At 42.8% G+C, this 25,882-nt stretch overlaps 1 long non-coding RNA gene across 1 annotated transcript; it reads left to right on the forward strand.

Annotated features, from left to right (window-relative positions):
* The first annotated feature begins 1,011 nt into the window (after positions 1-1,011).
* On the forward strand, positions 1,012-25,404 carry LOC140705693 (uncharacterized). The gene is made up of 2 exons (XR_012085157.2): positions 1,012-6,134; positions 7,465-25,404. It is a non-coding gene; the product is annotated as an uncharacterized LOC140705693 (long non-coding RNA).
* The last annotated feature ends 478 nt before the right edge of the window (positions 25,405-25,882 follow it).

Below are 25,882 nucleotides of genomic sequence, written 5' to 3' on the forward strand. Positions count from 1 at the left end.
ATAAAGAGCAATTTTGCATTTTGATCACTTTCTTTCTTGAGAATAAAATTAGGTCAGGTGTCGGTTGTATGGGTAAAGTTCCGAAAAGGTGAACAAGATGAAGTTTGTTGTGGCGTCGTAAATGATTAGAACCCATTTTAAAAGAAACATTCACGACAGAAAAAAATGTGTTTACTGTTTCTGGAATTCTACTGAATATTGTGCAACTGATATCGAGCGAGGATGGTTGCTGCTTATCACCTATCCAGAAGGAAAGGATCTTTGCCCTGGTGCGTGCAGGCAATCGTTAAGAACACCTCCAGTTCGGTGCTGGTGGCTCGCCCAGTCCAACTCCCTGTAACTTATTCCCACCCCTTTCCTAGCCAAGTCAGCCCTGTTGCCCGTGAGCTTTTACGCAGATTTAAGTTCAGCCCCGCTCGGGGCGAACTCGGGGTCCTCTCACGCCACTCGCTTCTGTTCCCCAGCCGCCTCTCCTCTCCGAGGCCAAGTCTACACTTCCATAACCCCAGGGACCGAATGAGTCCCGCGCCGCCGCCCCCGTCCCGGAAGCACGTGACTCGCCCCCCCCCCGCCGCAGCTCCTGCGAAAGCAGCTGCTTCGTTTTTTCTCGGCGCAAACAAGCCCTCCGGAGGGCTGCCCCGTCCTGTCCGCCTCTCCCTTGATCCGAAGCGAGGGGGGGAGGGAAGCCCGGGTTTAGACCTGTCCATCATACCGGTCCTTACTCGGGGAGAGGGGGGCGGGGGAAGGGAAGCGGGGGATTTGGAAAGTGCTTTAAAAGCTCTTCCTCCGAGAGGAACGATTGTCCCCCCCCCCTTTCTCTGTCCCTCCCGGCCTCCCCCACCCCCGAACGTGAGGACGGCGCTCCGCGTGTTCCGCTTAATTGCCTTGGTCCGCTGGCGCCGGCCGAGCCCCAGGTCCTGGCATCGAGCAGAGAAGGCAGCGAGGCCGGGAGAGAAAGGCCTCCGACGACGACGAACGGCCCCGGCCCCAACAATGCTGGTTGTAAGGGGATGACGTGGTGGGGGAGGGGGAGGAGGCCTTTCCATCCTCGGCTTGGGTCTCCCCTTAATTATCATGCTGAGTAATTGCCGCAAGAATAATAGCGCCCTTCAAACCGAGCGTCCGTCTGAAAGAGAAAGAGGGCAGGACGCTCCGAGCAGTGGCACGGCCCTGGAGGCGCCCTCGCCAGCTACAGTCGGAGCCCTCCGCGGTTACCTGCGAGTCAGTCCCCCCCCCCGAACGGAGAGGGGAGCGTTTCCACATGCATCCGCTGCACACGGTCGCGCTGCGGTTCCCACCCCGCGGAAAACACACCTCTTGGCTAGAAGAAGCCTTGAAGGGGAGAGAGGGAGAGAGCTGGCGGCCTAAAGGAGGTCGCCCTCTTACTAAGAGAGAGAAAGGCGTGCGTTTTTTTAGGGAAAAACCATATCCTCATCGCTTCCTTTCGCACGTGGCACTTGAGTTGCGGGAGCAGCCCGCCAGGGTGTGGACTGTGGTGTGCCTGGTCGCGGGCGACCGACACGGGATTAGATTGCGATGCCAGTTTCCCCAGTTGGAATGCCATCCAACAGGAAATTGGCGAAGAATTCAATATCCAGGCTTATTCAGGAGCCTTATCCAGGCACCTTTTTTTTAAAAAAGTGTTTTCTTTCTGGACGACTCAATATAACAAATATCTAGGTTTGCCTTCATGCCCATATACTTAGGAGCAGGTGGTTGAGTGTTATCTTTACTACAGTACTGGTTCACAGCTGGTTAGGTTTATCCAGCCAAAGATTAGCAAATGTAAATCGCACTGAGTTCAGTGGCAGAAATACAGTATAAATGTGTGCTTAACTTTTTCCACCGGTATCCATGGGACTTGACTGTGTTTAGTCTGAGCCAAATTGTGTTCTAATGTGTTTAGGATTGGTGGTGGTTGATTATTTGGATGTATGGGTCTACTCCAGTCAGGAATTACAAGTGGATTTAGCCGTAGGAGCTTTCGTCAGGCATAGGTTTTTGTGAGCTGTGGCCCAGTTTATCAGATGCATGAGATGTCAGTTGACCAGGAAGCTACTTACACACATGTAGTTTTTAACCTGTTGCTTTAATTTTTTTTATGTCTATACTTTCTTGATGATCTTAGAATGAGATTATAAGGTAGCTGTGTAGTCCAGAAGACTAGCTTTGCTGCTGTGTACTGGGTGTAAGACAGTTGTGGCTGCCTTGGTTACAATGGAAGAGTATTTTCAGACTGAGTTGAAAATGACTGCATATAAGCTGCCTTTCTTTGGATGGGGGACATCATTAGATCATTTTGTTAAAAATCCTTCCGAACATGGGGTGATAAGAAATATAAAAACAGACAGAGAACAGCTGAGACAGTTGAAGAAAAAAAGAAGAAAGCATATTGACAGCTGATAAAGATGAAAGGTTTTGAGTCTGAAAACCCAACTATATGACATGCCCACTTTGCAATTAGAAATGGAGCTTTGTTAAAGAGTGAGGCGTATTTATCCTCTCATGAGGTTCCCATGTGCTCACTTTCCTTGGGTGATTGGTTACTGGGAGGTAAATGCAGGCTTCATTTGCAAGTTGGTTGTGCAAGCAAGGCAGATTTGAAGAACAGCTGCTCTAGAGAGATAACTTTGTGTCACCATCTAATTGCAAAACTCATGTGTAGTATAATTTGGTCCTGAAATAAGCCTACTAGGATTAAAGATGACTGCCAGAGCAGGTGCCTGCAGAAAGAAGCTGTTCCACAAGTGGTTGGAAAAGATTCAAGGAGGCAGCAGAGCCCAGAAGTTTTCAAGAAGATATTTCATCAGAGAAAATTTCAGGAAACGGTCTTTAAAGCAATGTCCTGGAATGTAGAGGAAAACCTGGAAGCTGCAGAAGGCTGCTGGGCAGCATGTATTCCTGGGTGTTCCAAGCTGCAGTGAGGAAAATCCAATGAGAGCAAAGTTACTGAGACCTTGTTTAAGAAAACTCACATACTAGGCAAAAGACCCAAGCATAGTTACTGTACCAGGGGTGGGCAAAATGCTGCCCTCCAGATGTTGCTGAACTGCAACTCCCATAATTCCTAGCCCACACAGCCAATAGTGTGAGGAGAGTTGGGCCTAGCCTACAGAGTGAGGAATGTTGGGATTTGCAGTGCAGGAACATCTGGAAGGCCGCACTTTGCCCAGGTCTGCACACAATCAAAACATTGTTTGAGAAGGTGACAGATTTATTCTGTATATAAACTCTTCGCTTGATAAATGTCTCAGTCTTACTCCTCTTGACCTTAGTGGTGGCACTGGGTCCATGCTTATGTAATGAAAATGGGGCTGCTAGGTTTGCATAAGTAGAGAGAGTTGGTTTTGGAGGGAGCAGTTATAGTTTTAAAGTTGAGATAGCAATCCCTAACTATGAGGCCTGTTTGAAATAGTACAGATGATTATTGCACCTTTCTTAGCTTTTCAAATATTCCTGATTAGGGCTGTCCACTGGATTTAGACAAACCTTAAATAAGAAACAAAATTGGCCTGATTCAGACTGATTTGTGTCATGTCTAAATTGAACTGGAATGGTCAGATGTGGTTCCAGAATGCAGCAGAGATTTTTTTAAAAGTTTGTGTCGGAGCACAAACCAGAAGAGGCACAAACTGCTTTAACCTTTTTCTTTTTGAAAAAAGCTAGCTTCCAGAGTATCTTGTAAGCAGGTCTTTGAAGCTAGTTGTCTAAAGTTTACCAGACTCATTCCTCACTTTCCTCTCTAGAAGCAAGCATGACAAAAAGGATGCTATTGTACTTTGGGCACATCATGAGAAAGTGAGACTTACTGAAGAAGACAATAATGCTAGGAAAAGTGGAAATTACAGAAAAAGAGGAAGATGAAAAATGAGATGGATTGACTCCATAAAAGAAGCCACAGCCTTCAGACTGCAAGGGTTGAGGAGGGCTAATAATGACAGGATAGTTTCAAAGTAATTGATTCATATGGTCACCATACTGTACATTGATGGCATTTTGATGGCAGATGACAACAGCAGCAACGATTCCTCTTTTTAGGATCTATCATATTTCCAAATTCCTGCATGTCAGTGGAAAAACAAAGCAGTTATAGTTGCTTTGGTCTTCCAGAGCAACTCAATAGAAGACTTATAAATTAAATTGAATCTGGAGCACAAATCCTGTGGGATGGGGCACCGACTGACTCAGACTGAATTGGAGTCTCTTTGGAAGTTCACGGTTGGCCTTCAGATTGATTGGGGGAGCTGTGTACAGCCCTGTTCCTAACTCTTGTGATAGCGGCCTACTATTAGAACACTCGTTGTCTCTGAAATATTTTTTATAAATCAAATTAATGTTCATTTATATTTCCATCTCTTTCTTTTGCAGAAACCTCTGGCAGAGGTTTCTGCAAAAAGAATGGTGCAGAAAGGATAGAAAGAATGGTGTATAACTTTCTCCAAATAGCACTGCTTTTTAAAAAACTGTAAATATAGGTTTAAGCTTGCACAGTGGCATAAATTGGTAAGAGCCCTGTGTTAATCCTGCCTGAGGTTCAGGACTATAACTAGGGCAGGGGAACTGGGGCTTTGCCCATGGATGCCCAGATTTGAAGAGTGCCAAATTTGGAGATGAGTGTCAGAAAAATACCGTATTTTTCACTCCATAAGACGCACCAATTTTTTAGGAGAAGAAAACAGGAAAATATAATCTGTTTTCTTCGCTCCATAAGACGCACAGACTTTCTACCCCCCTGTTTTGTGGGGGGAAGTGTGTCTTATGGTGCGAAAAATACGGTACATGGCAACATCTATCTCCCATTGCTACTCACTTTCACGGGACCCAAGCGCTCCAACTGCTAGAGGAAGGAAGCAAAGTGCCATGTTCCACCATGGCATCTCCGCCCACCTCTAAGAAAGGCAGCCTTTAAAGAAAGAAAAGAGGACATAATGACATTGAGTCTTTCGCCCTATCAGACAGCAATAAAGAGTGGCCCAGATCTGGTGTGCATGCTCTGCATCCTTTGTCCAAAGAAGGAGGAGAAGATTGTTATGGCGGCAGCATTGTGGACCAGGCCAGGCCCCCTGAAAAAAGGCAGAGGGGGTGGGAGCAGATGCAGCTTGCTCTAGGCAAGAGAATTGCTAGGTACAATTAGCAATTGATGACTGCAAGAAACCAGTCTTTTACCTCTATGAAATTCATATCTCCTGATCCTCAACTGGGTGCCCTCCAGATGTGTTGAACTACAGTTGCCTTCATCCCCAGCCAGCGTGGTCACCATTCTGCCTGCTGTGGGTAATGGCACTGGTAGTTCAATACATCTGAAGGTTGCCAGGATCGGGTAGGCTGAATTCTTTTGCAGAAGATCTACTTTATCCATATTTTATCTCAAGCATGCCAGGTGAGTCTAAAGAAAGTTTTACAAAGGGAGACCTGTGTTGGTGAAGTTGTAGCCATTTCCTTTACTACTCCTGTGATGTCTAAATGATCTCTGTTGTTTAAACAGTGCTTTCACATTATCTGTTCAGCCATCTGCTCTTCCTATTCAGTCCTTCAGTGGCAAAATGCTGCATATTATATCACACATTTCCAAGGCAACGGTGTGATGGCATAAATGCTGGATGATGGTTTCGCAAGACTCAGTTGAGGAGAGAAAAAGACCGCTTACCAAAGCAAACATTGGGAACAAAGCAGGATCAAAGTACAACACTGAAATAGGGTTTCCCCTGATATTTTTTTGTCATATTTTTTCCAGACTCACTTTAAAGGCAGAATTCATGCCTATATAGATTCTTATTAATTAAAAATCAGGGCAAAATAAATGCTGTTAGCAATCCTGTATTAAACACGGACATGATCCCATCCAGTTGAAGTTGAGCTCTTTCACATCCTACATATTTAACTGTGAGAGTGAAATACATAGAACTGCGGGTTTCGCTTTGTGTTTACTGCAGGGCTGTTCACACCTCCCTAATGGAAGAGTCATGTTGATGATCTGCATAGAGCGCTGGACATGGGCAACAGAAACCTCAGCTGAAGTTCCTGCTCATTTGTGAAGTTCACAGAGTGGCCACAGATGGATCACTGTCTCTTGGCCTTCTTGCCCGCAGGATTATTATAAAGTCAGAGTGGACACAAACCCCATATACATTGCTGTAAGTTTCTTGAGGAAGGAGACAATAAAAACATAATAAATGCATGATGCTTCTAGGCAAGTGTGCATGAGTTTGTAGCCTAAAATTCAATAAAAAGTTACCAGACTATATATACAAGACTTGCAGAGGCCATTGGCGAGGAAATTACAATGATTATCCAATCCTCACCCTAATCTCCAAAAATGATTTCCCTTTCTTCTTTCATAAGGCATTGTTACTTTGTTTAGCATGGTCAATGTATGTCAAGCCAGAGCTGGGAAATGTCACTTTTCACAATTCTGGTGCAAGGTGTGAATTGTAGCCTGAATAAGTAACTTTCCAGGTTCCATGTCAGGCTTTACAGCAGTGGTTCTCAACCTTGGGTAACCCAGGTGTTCTTGAACTGCAGCTCCCAACAACCCTGGGCAGTACAGCTGGTAATGAAGGTGCCTGGGAATTGCAGTCCAAGAACACCTGGGTTACCCAAGGTTGAGAACCACCGCTTTACAGAAACATCAATCCTGACCTCCAAATCTTCCCTCCTTTCCCAGGAGTTTACAGCCTCCTCATGCCCACCCTCACACCTTGCTTACCTTACCTTTCAAATAAATCTGTGCATGTGAATTCTAGCTTTTTGACATAACTTGAAAATTGTGCAGTTATTTAAAACATGCGGTGTAGATCTTCAAATGAATAGGTAAAGACTTCCTCAGAAACACCCAAAGGACTTTGGGGAAGAGCATAGTGATTTACGGCTTGGCCACATCTGATTTCCTCAGGCCTCCTACCATTCTTGTAAGCAATACACACCTGGATTAAAGTGAAGCCGAGCATGCCACACAGTTGGGAGCTTTTCCAGGGAGTTTCTTGCTGCGTTGTCCATTTTGTGCAAAACTAAAGCCAGCTGCATGAAGACGGTCTTAGTAACCATGGATGCCTGAGAATGGCTGATATATGCAAATGTATGCATTATTTAGCAGAAATCGTTTGTGACATAAAAGAGTGCGTATTATCTTGGGTGTTTCCTTCATGCAGGTGAAGTTTGTGCTCAGGAATAATGGGGTAGCATAAATACTGGGAAAAGGGGTGTATGTGTTAATCTCTTAGAGACATCTGCAAGTACAAGGTTAAATCACAGAAACAGGAAGAATGTAAGCAGTGCCTCTGTTTTGCGTTGGTCATGAACATCTGGTTTTTTCTTTTTGTACAGCAATAGTGGGAAAATGCTTTCTGTAAATTGGGAAGGAAGAATCTTTAGCAGTGGCTTTTCTCACGATAAACTGTTTGAACAGATATTGTCTTTTATTTATTTATTTATTTGATTTGATTTGTATCCCGCCCATCTTTTCAGAGTGTTGTTTTTCATTTTGGGAAAGGAGGTATTTTCCCAGAAAAGCAAGCCAGAACAGAAGAATATTTATTTATTTATTTATTTATTTATTTTATTTCTATCCCGCCTATCTGATCATATTAGACCACTCTAGGCGGCTTACAGTAAAAACAACAATGTAATTTTAAAACTTTACAGCAGAAACTTAAATAAAAAAAATAATAATAATAAAGAACAGAATAAGAAAAAAGATCGTCAAGGGTTTTCTGTTGGGAAGGCCCGCCTATACATCAATGTTTTTAGTTGTTTCTTAAAAATGCCCAGCGAGGGAGCCGCGCGAATCTCAGGGGGCAAGTTGTTCCAAAGGCGAGGAGCCACCGCCGAGAAGGCCCGGATTCTGGTCTTTTCCTTTCGGGCCTCTCTCGGCGTTAGGCTCCTCAGCCTTATCTCCTGGCTCGCGCGAGTGACACGGGTAGATCTAGATGGGAGAAGGCGTTCCGTCAAGTATCGAGGTCCTAAACCGTTTAGGGCTTTGTAAGTAAGCGTTAACACTTTGAAATCAATGCGGAATCGGATTGGCAGCCAATGCAATGCGGCCAGAGTGGGGGAGATATGTTGGTATCTTCTCAGCCCACTGAGTAGTCTGGCCGCCGCATTCTGCACCAGTATTGTCATCTGAATGACATCTGAAAATTGCCAAAGCTAGAATTTGGGACCTGAAATAAATTGTTGGCACCAAATCCATTTTACTTCTTCTCAGAAGGGCTAAATGAGTTTGTGTTGACTTATATTAGCAGCAGTACCCTCAAGCATGTAAAGAGCTCCAGAACTGCTAGCCCAATAGTAGCTATAGTGACAATTTGGGGTGGGGAAGTTTGGGGTGGAGGAGACGGGGTGAACCCTGATGCAGGTATGACCTCATTCACCGGACCAAACTTTCGAAGGTATCCAATCAGAAACAAAAAGAATGGGTAATGGAAGACTGGATCTCATTTGTGTTCATTGACAAAGACAGTTGTTAGCACAAAATGTACAGCTACGTAAATTCCATTTTGTTTATCCTGAGAAAAAGGCACAACTAAAATGCCAAACTCAATGAAAATGTATACAAGAACAGTCTCAACTGGGCAAAACATGATACATCAGGATCTCATTTCCTTGTGTCCTTTTCTGTTAAACTCCCCAATTCGTCAGCCTTCAAAAAGAAAGTAAATATGCAATTCACTATTTTTTAATATATTGTTTATTTAATTCTTTTCAATACAGTACTTATATAATGTACTGTTCTTAGCTTTTAAATATTGTCCTTTTTAATAATGTTAGCCACCGTTGATCCTTTTTAAGGAGAAAAGCAGGCTAAAGATATTTTACATATGTACATCCATCCATCCATCCATCCATCCACCCACGCACGCACGCACGCACGCACGCACGCACGCACGCACGCACGCACGCACGCACGCACGCACGCACGCACACATACATACATACATACATACATACATACATACATACATACATACATACATACATACTTTTCACACATTTTAGCAGAGGTGGGAGATGTCCAGAGGTTTGTGGGCTGAACATGTCCACCCAGGTATTTTGGCAGGCCACACACATATTCACACATCACCCCAAATATTTTAAAAAGCCTGTTTTTACTTAACAGTAGCTGATATTTTAGTTCAAATAAGTAACTTCTGTGCTCTGAATTCTGCTTAGCTAATCACTGTCTATTCAAAAAGGGAGACTTTGCAAGTTCTGTAATAATAATCATGTCCTGTCAAGTCAATTCAGACTTATGGTGAACCTTTTCAGGGTTTTCCCAGTAGAGAATGCTCAGAAGTGGTTTACCATTCCCTTCTTCTGGTGGCATACTGGGATTATGCAGCTTGTCTAAGGGCACACGGGGTGGCTGTACTCGTCGGAGGTGCAGTAAGGACTCAAACTCCCAACATCTTGCTCTGCAGCCAAATACCTAAACCATTGAGCTGTCCATCCACCAAAATTTATCTAGATAGATAGAATGGGTTGTGGTTTTTTTGTTTTTGTTTTCTTGGGGGTTTTTTGCTATAAACCACTAAGCACCAGAAATGTAAATTGGGAAGGAAGAGATCTGGTTTGTTGGTTGCTAAGGGAGGAAACTTGAGGACCACTTTGGCCTTGAGTTCTTAGAGATACTTGAGGAGAGAATTGTCCCAATTTTATCTTGGATCTTAAGCTTGTGACCTTATCATTCCAGCTACCAATAGATGTAGAAAGAAATATTTAAACCAAAAAAGACCCTCAGTATCTGAAACAGTGATCCTGCAAAGGCAATCCTAGAAGGTGGGGAATGAAAGGGGAGTTTACATGTCATAGTGGAAACAAAAATACTGGGAGGAGGACAAGGACTGGAAGCTTTGGAGGAAGCTGGAATGCTAAAGAAAATGGAACAGCCTGGTCAGAGTAAGAAAGGATTATAGCTAGGTACTCTACGGAAGGATGATTAGTCTCGGACTTAATAATTCAATACTCCTGGTTACAGTCCCAAAATAAAGAGTATCAAAGCTTGAAGTATCAATATAAAAGAAAATTTCTGGATAGAATGGATTCTGACTATAATTTCCTGTGGCTGGAACACAGAGGACAAAAGAGTTTATTCATGGGTTCATCCAACATCAAAGCCTAGAATGTTCAGAGAAAAAGCTGGAATCCTCAGAGCCAGCTTCAATGAGACAGTCAATGGTCTCTACAGAGAGTCAGGGGGCGACCAGCTTCAGAAAGCTATCGATTAACTAGGAACCTACAAAAGCTTTCAAAAATTCAGGGACAATGACTGAAGGTACTTTTTTGTATTTGGTTTGGAACACCCCAGAAACATCAACATGTACAGTATCAGAAAAGTCAGATGAATTCATTTAAAATTGTTTATGTAGTATGCACCCATATGGGCCAATGCAGCTCTGAAAAACCCACCAATTGAGTTTTGTTAACTTTTCCAAATCAGCATAAGATAAGACTGTAATGTGCTTTCTGATTCAGAAGATGTCTTCACTCTATTCCAGATACAAATGAAATTGTTGTATGCACTCATTAGCAAAGCAATCTTATGCATGTACAGTATATTCTTAAATAAGCTTGTATTCAGCCATTTTATTCCCAGATAAGTGCATTTAGGATGTCCACACATGTTGGGGCAATGGGCTGCCTATGATAGGATTGCACCCTACAACAGTCATCGCAGCCCCCAGGTGCAGTAGACTGTGACTCCAGGAATCTCCAGGTCAGTTCCACTCTGTCTGCAGAAGATGGCTCCACCCAATTTTCAGGGACTCCTCCCCTTTTCCTGCAGTACCATGGCATACCTCACCCAGCATACCTTATACCTCATTCTCTGTGTAGGACTTGGCAGAAGGATTACCCTTGGGACAGTGCAAAACTTCTGCCAGCCCAGTTACATATGACTAAATCTGGATTCAACCCAATGGGACTTATTTCCCCACAGACATATATAGATTTATGCAGTGAAGGCTGCGATCTGTGATTTGGCAAGAAACGGTGTATTACTGCAATAACACAGATGGTGTGTCATGTAAGAGTTAAAAACGGGCTGTCAACTGGCTCAGTAATTTCAGCTGATTAATCATCTATTTGCTGTTTAACCAATTAATTCATCAATTAAAAATTTAATATATTTGCATATTATGAGAACCTCAGTATAAGTACCTACTTTAGATTACTGAAAGAAATGTGGAATGATTTACCAGTGGATAAATAAAAGCTAACCCTCATTGTTTGAAAAGAAATTAGTGTTTTCTTTTCCACTTGGTATTACAACATATATCAACCACAGCTGCAAATAACAATAACAATAGCACCCATAATTCTCAGCCCAGATCATTCATATTTCACTTTAGTTACAACAGTGTTAGGATGTAGATGGGAGGAAGAATGGGGTGAATGGGAAAGAAAAATAAAATTGGCTTAAAGCAATTCACATGTGGCTGGGTCATGCAGACCACTGCAAATTTTAGTATGATTGCCAGCATAATCTGAGGGAGGGAGGCGGAGATGCAGAATCACTAGAATTTATACTTGACCTCAGCACTGGTTTTTTTTTAAAAAGTGGGTATGTACTGGTTTGCCAATATGCCAAGAAAACTGTGCAGTGAGCACTTTAAAAATGTGTGTGGATTTTCTTGTTACTTGAATTGTTTTCTAATACTACAGTCTATTCCAATGCTGTCCACAAAATGCAGCTCTACTTTATTTTTCTTTTCCACCAGATGATAATGGAAGATCAAATGTCACACTTGCTTTCTGTGTTGGAGCCTTGGTTTCCTTTCTCATTCCTCCCCACCCACCCACCCCAATTTTAAAGATAAAATATTTGCTTGCACATTTTCCAAAGCCTTCATTTGCAACTGCACATTATTCTTCAGAAGAGTGATAGGAGAGAATAATTTGAAAAGAGGGCAGGAAAAAGCCGAAGACTCTGCAGGTCTGGGATTATTCGCACGTGTGAGAACGGAGAAGTGTCACCTTGTGGTGCAATGATGTGCCTTGTAAAGACAGAGTGTGCTCTTGTTACAATATGCCAAGGAGAAGAGTCATTTCCACCGGGGTGCTTTAACAGAATTCAGCACAGGGGAAGAAATCTATTGGAGGCTCTGAGATCTCCCTGGACCTCCCCATTTCCCTGCCTGTGGTGGCCTTAAAAATGTTCCCAGCAATTTTGTTTTCCAGGAGAAAGGTGAGAAGCTCTCATTGTGTATGCTTGGCACCGTTTTCAGGGGAGGGGAGGTACTGTGAAGCCAAGATCAAGTGGTAAGATATCTTCTAACATTTGTGACTGTGGAAAAAAGGAGGCCAGCCTGTCAGTGCTTATCCAGATATCAGTTTCCCCTCACTCCACCCCCAGCTGTAGCCCAAAATAGAAGTGGAGGGGGGGAATTACTCGGCTGCATTTGAGTTGCTTTTTTGGGACTGTGCTGAAAACAAGGGCATAGTAAGCTGCCTAAGTATTAGTCAGACCATTAACCTGTCTTGCCTAGCATTCTCAGCAACGGCCAACAGTGGCTCTCTAGGGCTTTCCCAGCCTGGTTTGGACATGCCAGGAATTGAACTGAGGGCCTTCTGCATGCAAATTGTGCAATGTGCCATGCTTTGTACCCATTGATCCTACGAGGCTCCTCTGACTTTGGCCTAGCAATGGCAAACACAGTTACTGGCCTGTGCCTCACATGACGTGTTGGTGTCAAAGCTGTCAAAGCTGTATTTAATAAACTTTCCATGGAGAAGTATTCTAACCCAAAGGGGGAGATACAAGAGTGAAGAAAGTATAATTGTGTAATTTTCATTCTTTATCTTGGTGACATGTCCTACTGAGAGACTGAATCAAAACTTTTTGCTAGCAGACTAGATAGCTCATTCAGTTAGTTATCTGTGGGGAGTTCAATTCCCCATTGTGTGTCCCAGGAGAAGAGCCAGCCTGTGTCGCTTTGGGCAAGGTGCACAGTCCCAGGATAACCCAAGAAGAAGGGAATGATGAACCACTTGTGAATATACTCTAACCCTAACCATGAAAAGGGTCACTATAAGTCAGAATCAGCTGGATGGCATGTGCTTATATTATTATACATGCATTTCAGAGAGTGTTTATTCATGGATGGCTCAGTCTAATGTAGTTTATGTAACTTTTGGTAGACTTATACCATCCAATATATTGGACTGTAAAAAATGAATTAGTGAACTGGAATGTTTGCTAACTACCTTCCTGGCTTGGTTAGATTTTACAAAATAAACAACTTTGCAATTCTGAAAGACTCCCCTAGCCTATCATGGCTGCTGATTTGTCCTCCTTGCTCCACTTATCTCATATATCTGGAATCTTACAACCTGCCTATGTAACTTTGCATTTGCTCAGCCTTCACATTAGACATCTCCCAAGAAAATGAAGTACAAAGTGAAAAAGATACTGTACATAGAAACCTCTTGCAACACCTTCTGCAGGGTGGTTGCTCTATGCTGCAAGGTAGCTTGTAGCTGAGTATTCTGCCATGTGGAACATCCCAATTCTATGGAAAGTTGCTACAGAGCTACTGATTTTCTTGGCGGCGGCAGCAACTGATGGGCCTAGGGGAGCTTTCCATAGACATGTTCTGTATTGCAAAGGCTAAAAAGGGCTCTCGCCCCTGCAGAAGCTGTTTGTAGAGTTACCTACAAACATTTGCAAAGCAGCCTTCAGACATCTTCCTCCATCCTTTCTCTCTCCACCAAAAACATTTCCTAGCAGATGTAGTTATACCGTCCGTTTTATATGGGTCAGTGCTAAGTAAAGTACATTTAACTTGCAGATCTGGGAATCATTTTAGGACTGTTAAAAAAACTTTTGGCACAGTTCACATTATACCACACTGAAGAGGTATATGTTTCCTTATTACAACATCCCAAAGTTCCAGAGCCTGGTGAAGTTACTTTTGTGGATCACAATTTCCAGAATCGTCTGGCAAAACCTCTAGTATTAGCTGACTCTGGCAGTTAGGAAAGAAAAAGGGAAAGGAAATGTTTGCAACTTTTCAGTACTCTATAGACACTGTAGGTTCTGGATTGTCCCATCATAGCTGAAAACAGCCTTACCTCTACCACCTTTGCTCTGAAGTGCATATCAGTTGGACTTATTTTTCATCTTCCATATACTTTTCCTCTTGGGTTTTTAAAAACAATCTTGTTCTCTGCAAGTTCATAGGTATAAACTACATTGCCCAGCACAGCTCATTCCAGAAATAGGCTGATTGGACATGGAAGTGAACTAAAAAGAAGAGAGACAGTTGTTAGCTCAAAAATATAGCCATTAATGTAATCCAGGCCACCAAGTTATGCATGCTTGCTAATATTGATATCGAAATCTCTCTCTGTGTGCCTTTTGCTATACATAACCACTGAAATAGGGAGAGTCAAATATGATTATTTTCAGAGGCCTTTTCCTTGGCATTAGATTCCAGAATTTTAAAAAAGTGTGGCGTTATCTAGCAACACGGTTTAATAGTAGTCAGATCCATGAATTCTGATTATGTGAAATGTTGAATGTTGGGTACATGATGAAGGAAAGGAAGTATTTCCAGAATATGAAGAAGTCAGCAATATAACACAGTTTATAAAATACACAGAGAGCAGAATCCTGCTGATGTTCATGTAAGGTTGGCATAACTTTTCATGGCTAATTGACATGGTGTCGGGCTGCATTATCCTTGCACAGTGAGGAGCTTGGCCAGCCTATGACCAAAACATGACCTGGCATTTCATTAGTTAACTGCAATTAGCCATGGCAAGTTACACACACCCAGTGTGAACATAAATAGGATTCTGACCAGAAACTTAACTGCTTATTTTCATTCCAAGCGTTGTCCAACACCTTGATTGAAAGCGAACAGGGACACTGGGGCCCAAGTGAAGTTGCTTCGGCAACTGAAGCTAGCCAGGGGGGCACATGCCCTACTGAAAACCTGTGGGTAACTTCAGAGTCTTATCTTTGTATGTGGTGAAGGCTGATTCCATGTTGCTAGATTCATGGGAAAGATGGCAGCACTACGAAGGGAAACAGGATAACAACAAGGCCACTTTCCAGCAAAGTTCAGTATAGCATGGAGCTTTTTCCTCTACCCCTTCCACACTGTCGTCTCTACAAAGAGCCTCATGATTCATTGCACATACCGGAGACATGTCTTGTCTGGTCGAACATTCAAATGTACACACTAGGGGACACTCACTTTACTCCGAGAAATTATAGTCAGGAATAGGTCAGTCCCCTTGGCTGGATAGCTGCAATCAATCAGGATTAGGAACTTCTCTGTCCCCACATTAAAACACAGCTGGAAGGCCATTTTTCTCTCCCCTACCCCCAATTAAAAAAACTCTTTATGACATTATTGATACAGTCACCATCCTGAAAATATTCTCTTGCTTATCCTAAATCTCCATTCCCCATTTTCCAAAACGAGCAGGAAAGAACTGTGTGTGTTGTACATGCCAGCATTGCCTCCACTGTATGAGACCCCCCATGGCTGGTAATTTTTGATCCAGCAGCAGTGGGTGAATTAGCAGTGGAAGATTAATTCCTTCCTGTCATCTCCCCAGGGGTATTAAATGATCTCCGGCACAATTTTTCTTGCCTACAACACTGTAATCTAGAAATACATTGCTAACAGCTTCAGCTTATATGGGGTCTAATGAGACCAAACGATTGTCCAGCTTCTGAAAATGGATTATCAGCCCAAGGTGTGTTTTCTTAATGAAATGGTGATTTCTTACAAAGCTATCCCTCTCTGTAATATGAAAAGCACAGTACAGCAAAGCAGTTTGGATGAGTCTAAAAGAATGAAGACAAAAATGTACAGGAGTGTGTAATTTTTTTCCCCCACAGGATGCTGATAAACTTGTTTTGTTTCTTATTTATTTATTTGAAAATTATGCCTCACTTTTCAACAAGGTGGGCTACAAGTGTCAAGCATGCACAGACAATTGCAGTAGAATGGCAGCCATGATGAAGCAAGGGGACCTAACTCATAGGCAGAATAGACACTTTCCATGTAGAAGGCCCCATACTCAATCTCTGATATCTCCAGGTTAGGCTAGTAAGTGATGCGGCCAAAGGATCCTGATTGAAACTTCTGATAGCTACTGAAAATACCAGCCGAGGTGGACCAACAGTCTGACTCGGTATAAATCAGATTGCTGGGAGTCTTAGGGGGAGGAACAGAAATTTTACCGCCCTCCCCCAATCCTGTATTCATTTATTATTTTAATTTATACAACTGTGTTGCAGTAGCATGCACCATGCACACAAATTATACCAATATACCACTATGCCACCCCTTACTCCAATTTCTGCATATGTTCTTGTATATTGCTTATAGTAAAATACAAATAATAGAAATTTTCTCAGTACTACCCTAAGATGTTTTTAAGCTGGAGGCATAAACTCCACAACTCCCCCACAAGAAGAAATAAAACTAATATAACACAACTGCTGGATAGCTCAGTGGTTTAGCTATCTGGCTGTGGACTCAAAAGGTTGGGAGTTTAGGTCCAGCCTCTTTCACAGGGACTGGACTTAGTGATCTATACAGGATCTCTTCCAACTCAGCAGTTCTAAGATCATTAGTATTATTACAACAACATAACATAACATTGTTTATTTGACAATTGCCTGCTCTTAAAGGCAGTTTCAGATACACCCCAGGAGGTGGCTGCATTATTTTGCCTCCGACAAGACTGAACCTACCCTCTCTGGCTCCTTCATGCAATGTTTTGAATGTTGTGACAGTGGAAAAGAAATGAAAGAGTACTTGTCTACCCAAAGTAGCTTTCACATTTACATCAGGGACTGCTTTAAGCATAAACCAATTTAAGCCTCGCATATGAGAATACTCTTACCCCTTTTATTATATTTGCCCAAGCATATTTTAACATACTCATATACTATTGTACAAATGTAACAGTAATTGTACTCGTGCTACTAGTAATTCAATCCTGCTAACTAACGGCCTGTTCTTCTCCTCACATGTCTAGCACCTGACATGTGGTTTAGCACCTCAGAACAGTCATGGCGTGTCTTTTGGCCCACTAGGTACCATCTGACATATTCCAATAAGCATTGTCTATGCAGAAAATAAATGCAACACCATGTTAGTATCTTTTATTTCTTAGCCCATCCCCATCCCATTTTCTTCTTTCTACTTATTATTTCCAAAGTATTCAGTATGTCCTATGTTATTAGGTATGTTTCCAAGATACATTCATGAAGACTTACATGTGCTGGGTACATCAGCCTGTCAGTCAGGGTGAGTAACGGCCAAGAGGCTGGGGGACATTTTTGACCTTTAACTTTGCGAAACAGCATAGTCTGTCTGATTACCCTGCCCTTCCAAAAACACCTTGAAAAATTGTTTGTCTCTCCCTACAGCGAGAGGCCTTGGAGAACTGAATTTCCCTTGAACGCTCCACTCTTGGGCTTGTTTTAGGCCTTAACGTGCCATGTTTAGAAGCAGAGGTGGACAGCCCAGTTTTTTAAAAAACACTTTTTAAGACCTAGAACAACCTCTGGAGAGGGGAGAAATAATGTATAAAATTTGCATTTTAGGGCAAAGGTACTTTTTTTCAATTTGGGGGGATTCAGCAGGCAGATTAGGCTTTGGGAGGCTGCACTAGACCTTCTGGACAAGTGGTCTTTGAAGTTTGGCATTAAATGCATCTTAGAGCTCAATTGGAGCAGAGAGGTCTGGGCTTAAAGGTCACTTAAGAATGGGCAGAGTTCCAATTTGGTGTAATTCTTGCATCCACATGGCATACTCAGCTCAAGTTACCCTATTTGGCTCACCTTCCTCAAGAAAACAAGGAAAAACAAAATTCTCCTTCCCCCCACATCTCCGCCTCCTTCTGGGAGGAAGCTTTCTATTTTAACTTTTCCCCCTAAAGGTATAGCACATGAGTGCTAGCCTAATAGGCCTTTTTAAAAATTGCTTTATTCCCCTGCCCTTTCATGGAGGAACAGAGGAAGTTTTTTTTATTTCTTAATAGCATAAAGGGACAAAGTTGTCATCTTAAACCACTTAACTATATTGGGAAAGTGGAAGGGAAATAAAGCAGCAACCTCCACTTTGGTTCATAGAATCATAGAATAATTGAATTGGAAAGGATCTATAAAAGCCATTGAGCCCAACCCCCTGCTCAATGCAGAAATAAAAATCAAAGTGGATCTGACAGATGATTGTCCAATTTTCTCATCAATACCTCCAGCGTTGGTGAGGTAATTGGATCTATTGTCATACTTCTCTAACAGTTAAGAAGTTTTTCCCTGATATTTAGCCTAAATCTGGCTTCCTGTAACTTGAGCCCATTATTATATGTCCCAATGACTGCATGTGCTGGAAACAAATCAAAGTGGCATGATCTTTTGTGTGCCTAAAAAAGAGCAGCCACTAACAGGGACCCAGAAAGGTGTAGGTGGGAATGGTCAGGGAATTAGCTAGTTTATGCTGGCACATATGTTGTCTGATCACTGGTAAAAGAGGTGAACCAGCCGGTCCTCATAGCAGACCAAGCAGCAGGGCAAATGCCCATTTGGTCACCCTTTTAGACTGATTGGCTCGAGTTCACACTGAATGATTAAAAAGAAATTTCTCAGCAAACCTGAATCAAAATACATGCAATGAATAACTGCATTGAGGAAACAGCAGAAGTCACAAAGGGCAAACAACAGAAGTGAATAAAGTGAACAACTGGCTATTAAAACACATTTGCTCCAGTATGAACTAAAGGGAAAGACTAACTCAAAAAGTTAACCTGGGAAAAGCTGAGAATTCCAGAAGGTGGCAAGATTTGGGATTCAGAGCTTGCCAACAGGAAAAGACAAAAAGGAAGAACAAATGAGGGGTGGGGGGAAAGCTAGTAAGAAGACATACACACAAAGAAAAGGGTGGGTGCAAATGGGGGAGCTGCCACTGTACAAAGAAAGTACTCCTCCAAAATAGATTTTGGGATCCATTAGACCTCTCTGAAGAGGAGCAGACTCCTTCTAGTCAGAGCAGTGCAGAGAAAGGGATAACTTTAACACAAATCTCAGTGAAACACATCTTATCCATTGCTGAGCTCAGGAATAAAGCTGAGACGCTGGAGGGAGAATAGGCGGATGAGATCTCTGGCTAAAATCCCAGATTGTGAGCTTTTAGGGGGAAAAAAACTATTTCAGGTTAGCCTGATCTTCCTGAAGCTGGGGCACATTACTGTACTGATTTCAGCTTCAGCTGAGCTAAGCAAGCCAGTGATTTTGCCAGTATTTCACCAAGTAGGAACTGGAGACAGGCAGCGGGGCAGCAATATGGGAGAACAAAACCTCTTCTGCCAGAGACTAGAGCAGCATGAAAGGACTTTTTTGTGGGGATGGAAGCAGGAGTCAGGGCAGCAACCTCGGGTAGCTGTTGTGTTCCAGGTCTTCTGTGTAGGTGCTGAGTCGGAAAACACCTGCATGTACCTTTGACATTTTCCTGCTGAGGAGGTTGATCTGGCATGGGCTGATCCCATTTTGCTAACTGGCAGGAAAAATACAAAAGGACCAAATAATAAGTACCCTGTTCCCCCAAAAATAAGACCTAACCTGAAAATAAGCCCTAGTATGATTTTTCAAGATGCTTGTAATATAAGCCGTACCCCAAAAATAAGCCCCAGTTAAGTGAAACCCCGCCCTCCACCATTGTGCAGCAACCAGAAGAAAATGACATGACCATAATTGAATAAATGTAGATTGTTGTACAGTACATGGGAAAAAAAATCCCCTGAAAATAAGCCCTAATGCGTTTTTGGAGCAAAAAGACATTTATTTATTTATTTATTTATTTATTTATTTATTTATTTATTTATTTATTTATTTATTTATTTATTTATTTATTTATTTATTGAACTTATATGCCGCCCATTTAGACATAGTCTACTCTGGGCAGCTCACAAACACATAAAAAAAACAACCAATATAAGACATTCCAGACGTTAACACTAAAACAGAATAGATAAAGAAAGAAAGAGAATTACATAGAGTCTGGAGGGAAGGCCTGTCTATATAACCAGGTCTTGAGCTGATTTTTGAAAATGCCCAGTGAGGGGGCCAGACGAATCTCAGGGGGGAGCATGTTCCAAAGCCTGGGAGCCACTGCTGAGAAGGCCTGGTGTCTTGTTTTTTCTTCCCGGTCCTCCCTTGGCATTAGGCTCCTCAGTCGCCCCTCCTGGCTAGATCGGGTGATATGAGTAGATCTAGGTGGGAGGAGGCATTCCGCCAAGTCTTGAGGTCCTAAACCATTTAGGGCTTTGTATGTGATCATTAGAACTTTAAAATCAACGCGGAATCGAATGGGCAGCCAATACAATGCAGCCAGAGTGGGAGTAATATGTTGATATTTCTTCACCCCACTAAGAAGTCTGGCCGCTGCATTCTGCACCATTTGTATTTTCCGCAAAATTAATATAAGACCCTGTCTTATTTTCCGGAAAACACGGTATGCCTGAGCTGACCATGCTCAAATAACAAAAAGGATTATTATTGAATTCTCGAAGGCTTTCACGGCCGGGATTCACGGCCACTCCCAAGCAAACTACACCAGAGCACAGAGTGCTGTCCTCTGAAGATGCCGGCCACAGAGACTGGCAAAACGTTAGGAAGAACAACTTTCAGAACACGGCCAAAGAGCCCGAAAAAACCCACAGCAACCAACAATTATTATTGAATTGATCTCTGGCCTATGGTGATTTTCTTATCAATAAGGTACTGTTGCCAGGTACAGTATATTCCACTGGGAGATAAGCTCCCTGCCTGAGGATATTCATGCATAAGATCTGCCTGAGTGTTCCCTGCAGAAGTGAAAATAATACTGAATTCTGCGTATGGACACCTATAACAAATTTTGGGATTTTGCTATTGATGTTGTTCAGGATGTTGTATACCTTAATTATTCACCAGTCCAAACTGAGACTGAAGCCAAGAAAGTAGGGGAAAAAAGAGACTTGGAGGAGCAGCTATGAAGGAACTAGGAAAAAACCTGTCTAGTCTAAGAATATGTCACTGGAGACAAAAGCCAAGATCCGTACTAAGGTATTCCTAACTGCTACATATAGGTGTAAAAGCTGAAAGGGAGAAAAAATAATTTGAAATAGGGTGCTGGAGGAGAGCTTTACCAATACCCTGGACCACCAGAGAGATAAAGAAGTGTTTCCTATATCAAATAAATCCCGAACTCTCTCTAAAAGCAAAAGATGACAAAATTGATACTGCACTACTTTTAGCACACCATGAGAAGACAAGACTCTCTGGAAAAGACAATAATGCTAGGAAAATGTAAAGGTAGCAGGAAAACGGGAAGACCAAATATGAGATGGATTGACTCCATACAGGAAGCTGAGCCTTGAGTGTGGACAATCTGAGCATGGCTGTTGTGAACTAGACATTTTGGAGGTCACCCATTCATGGGGTCAGCATAAGTCAGTGGTGACTTGATGGCACATAACAGCAACAATAGCCCTCATCAGCACAGAGGATTTGATTGAACACAAGAACTTATCACGATGATTATATTGGAAAGCAACAGATACTATAGTAAATGACAAATGGTATGAATGAAACCAGTGACTAGAGGTTAAAATACTTTTGCTTCAGAATGAGAAAATATTAATGCAAAGAAGCAAGTCTAAGAGGGTTTGAAAACTCAGGCTGTCTCTGCCATGCCAAGGGTGGCTGCCAAGGGCTGCCCTCGGATTGCCGGAGGTGGCAGGGGTTGAGCATCCTGGAGCTCAGCAAGGGCTTCTCCCAAACTGAGGCAGGGCCCTTGTCCTCAAAACCACCTGACCTTCTTATGGAGATTTGAATCAACAGAAAGCAGGCCTCGTAAAATGGATGTCGAAGAGGTAGCCCTGTTATAGTCTGTGCCAAGTGTTATAGGTAAAAACGAAATAAAAATTTAAAAATATAATTAAAAAAACAAAAGAACAAATAAAAAGACCAAATGTTGTGACACCTGAAGGACTAATTATATACAGTGGTGGCTCGCTTGACAATTACCTTGTTAGACGAGGAAATCACTTGACGATGAAGTTTTTGCGATCGCTTTTGCGATCGCAAAACAATGTTTTAATAGGCAAAAATCACTTAACAATGATCGGTTCCCTGCTTCGGGAACCGATTTTTTTTTTGCTTAACTACGATCTTTACAGCTGATCATCGGGTCTTCAAAATGGCCGCCCGCTGTTTAAAATGGCTCCCCACTGTGTTTTAGGATGGATTCCTCACTTTACAGGCACCAAAAATGGCTGCCCTATGGAGGATCTTCACTGGACGCTGACATATTTCGCCCATTGGAATACATTGAACCTGTTTTCAATGCATTTCAATGGGCTTTTTCGTTTCACCTGACAAGGATTTCGCTTAACAGAGATTTGAATGGAACAAATTATCTCAGCAAGCGAGGCACCACTGTATATATTTTATATATATATTTTATATGTGAGCTTTTGAGGACTTGTCCATGAAAAGTTAAATATTTAAGGTGCCACCATGTTTTGGTCTTTTTATTTGTTCATAAGAGGAGGCATCACACTGACTAACTTTCCTTCAGGAGAACAGATCCAAACTGAGGTCCTGAGCATTGAGTGACTATCCTTTTTACATAAATTGTGGGTGAGAAAATTCCAACCTGCTAAAACAAAGAAGCCAGTAGAGGCCCACCTAGCTTTCCAAAGAGATGCTAACAGGCACTTCATTTAAACAAAAGTGAGTAACATCCACGTATATTACTTTGCCTGATCCCCATTATCAATATGGCTGTTGGCTAAATGCATCCAAATGCAGAAAAGTTATATCTTTGATTGCTATATTCTTGCCTGCTTTATAGTTCTAGCATTTTCTCTTGATGCCTCCCTTAATAACAAAAGGGATTCCCTTTCAACCACTTGTTTGGTTCTTCTCTGTCTTAACCCAGGCTAGCTGGCTTTTAGCCAGCAGTCTTTGCAGGGATGTTGTGCACATCTAGGGAACATGGTTCATTCATTATTATCTGGTCAGTTAAAACGTTTCTTGAAGAAGAAGCTGAGGCAGGAAGGGAGGTATACTTGGGCAGACATTTTGGTGAGGTGTTTTTTCTAGGCTGACCCTTGTTTTCCCTGACTGCATGGTCTGAGGGGGGCAGGGCTTTCAGGTTTAAATGAGGGTGAGCAGAGCTCCAAGCCCTTTTTTGAAGAAGAAGCTGAGGAAGGAAAGCAGGTATACTTGGGTAGACATTTTGGTGAGGTGTTTTTTTCTAGGCTGACTGTTTTCCCTGACTGCCTGACGGTGCGGGAAATTCTCCAATTCCATTTTGACCCTAATTTGGTAAATAGGAAAGCCAATTAGCATTGCATACACCTGGGGGTAGGAAACCTTTAAAAGTCGGATCAAATTTCCGCACTATTAGGAGGCAGGCCGGGTAGGTGGGGTTCATCAGCCTTGGAAGGCAGCCCATCTAGGAAAAGGAAAACTCCAAATTCAAACCTCCACTGCCTTGTGGCTATATCCACTGATGGAAAAGGCTTCAGGAGTTAACTCCTGCGACGTCGCTGGAATCAGTTGTATTGGCTCTTGCCTTTCCACTGGACCATTTCAGCAACGTGGAGAGGGGGGAATCTGCTGCTTGGGCAAGAGCCTGTCCTCCATATTACTTTACCCAGGCTTCATGCTCAGGAGAGGACACTCCAGCTTTGCATACAGCATCGAAACAACACGGGAAGTAGCAGTTACCGGTTATAGATCTTTGCTTGATTGGCGTAGAGCATGATGCCAGGGGCTACTTCTGATAGTGGAAGAGGTCATTGCACCTCACTAGGTAGATACTGCCCAGCCAGTAAGGTGCTACCTTGCCACGGTCTGTTAACCTCACGTGGTGCATGGAGTTTAGGGTTAAAGCCAACAAGCAAATCGATAACCCTGCACCATGCAACAATCATATGAAAACTTCTGCCCTAAAGCTGGACACCTAGAATGTACAGACAATGATCCCCTGGCTTTCTGACTATGGCTTTTCTGACGACCTGCAGGAAATAGACGATGTGCGCAAGACAGCTGTCATCGACATGGAACTGAGTAGACTGCAGATGGACATTGTTGCCCTGCAAGAGAAGAGATTGCCAGACTCGGGATCTGTCAAAGAAAAAACTTCTCATTCTTATGGCAGGGAAAACCATTGAAGGAGACCAGGCAATATGGTGTTGGCTTTGCAGTCAGAAAAACTTTTCTGAGATCCATTGTTCCATCCACTGTCTGGAGTGAAAGAATCCTGTTTCTGCAGCTTCACTCATCAGCGGGACCAGTCACCCTCATTAGTGCATATGCACCAACACTGTCATCCACTACAGAAGTGAAAGAGAAATTCTATGACAAACTGGCAGCTACTATCAAAAAAAGTCCCTGAAAGAGAGCCACTGTTCATTCTCGGAGACTTTAATGCTAGAGTTGGTGATGATCACAATTCTTGGCCCACTTGTCTAGGGCGTTTTGGCATTGGAAAGATGAACGAAAACGGCCAATGCTTGCTGGAGTTTGCTGTTATTATGGTCTCTGTGTCAGCAACACATTATTTAATACAAAGCTTCAACACAGAGCTTCCTTGAGATCCAAGATCGAAGCATTGGCATCAGCTCGATTTGATCCTCACTAGACATTCTAACTTTCCTAATAATATGATCACACGCAGTTACCAGAGTGCTGATTGCGATACTGATCACTCCCTGGTGTGTAGTAGAGTAAAACTGCGAACAAAGAGATTGTATCACACGAAAAAGGAAGGAAGACCACGTATTGACATCAACAACTCGCGATCAAAGAAAAATGGAGGAATTTGCCCAAGTGCTTGAGGAAACCCTTCCAGGCCCAGCTGATGCAAATGCACCGGAACAATGTGAACATTTCAAGAACGCTGTTTATAAAACCACCTTGTCCACATTTGGCAAGAAGACCAAAAAGATGGGAGACTGGTTCGAAGCCCATTCGGAGGAGTTGATGCCAGCCATCGAGGATGTTACATACAGCACTGATGGTACCTGTCTGTCATGGGTTTGGAGGGAAAGTTCCATCCTATGGGGAGTGGAAGGCGGGACATCAGGGGGGAGGAGCTGTACTGTATATATGTTTGGAGCTGGTGTGAAGAGTGAGGAGTGGGAGTCTGTGTGTCAGACTGAGTACAACTGTGTGTCAGTTAGTACATACCTGATAGGTTCAGGTTTCTTTATAGGTAGCCAGAACTGATAGGTTCAGGGTCTGTGCTTTACTTTAAAGTGTTCTGTGTGAACCAATTTGTTGTATGTATATGATTGAGACTAAGCCACGTTACAGTATTTTATTTACCTGATCTTTTTATTTACCCTGTTTGTTGTTTAAATAAACCTTGTTCTTTTGTTTGTTAAAAATCCATTCCTAGTCTGTGTGACTCCTTATAGGGAATGGTTGGTGGCAGCATAACTACATGGTGGCATACTCCAGTAGGTCTGGGGTTGTCACAGAGGAAAAGAGGAGAGCTCTAGCAGCATACAAAGACTGTCCTAGTGAGTACAACTTGCAGCCTCTTCGAGCTGCTTGTAGCCAAGTCCAACATGCTGCCAGGAGATGTTCCAATGATTATTGGCTTCAGCTCTGCTCTCAGGTCCTCGCTGAGAGGACCTGATACAAACAGCATCCTGATACAGATAGTATCCTCAGATACAGAAAGCAGCAGACACAGGTAACATCAAAGGAATGCATGACAGTATCAAGCAGGCTTTAGGTCCAATAGAGAAGAAATCTGCTCCCTTGAAGTCTGCTACAGGCATGATCATCCAGGACCGAGCACAGCAGATGGACTGCTGGGTGTAGCACTACTCTGAGCTATATTCCAGAGAGAATGTAGTA

This window comes from Pogona vitticeps, chromosome 3 (genome assembly GCF_051106095.1).
Source record: "Pogona vitticeps strain Pit_001003342236 chromosome 3, PviZW2.1, whole genome shotgun sequence".
Taxonomy (NCBI): Eukaryota; Metazoa; Chordata; class Lepidosauria; order Squamata; family Agamidae; genus Pogona; species Pogona vitticeps.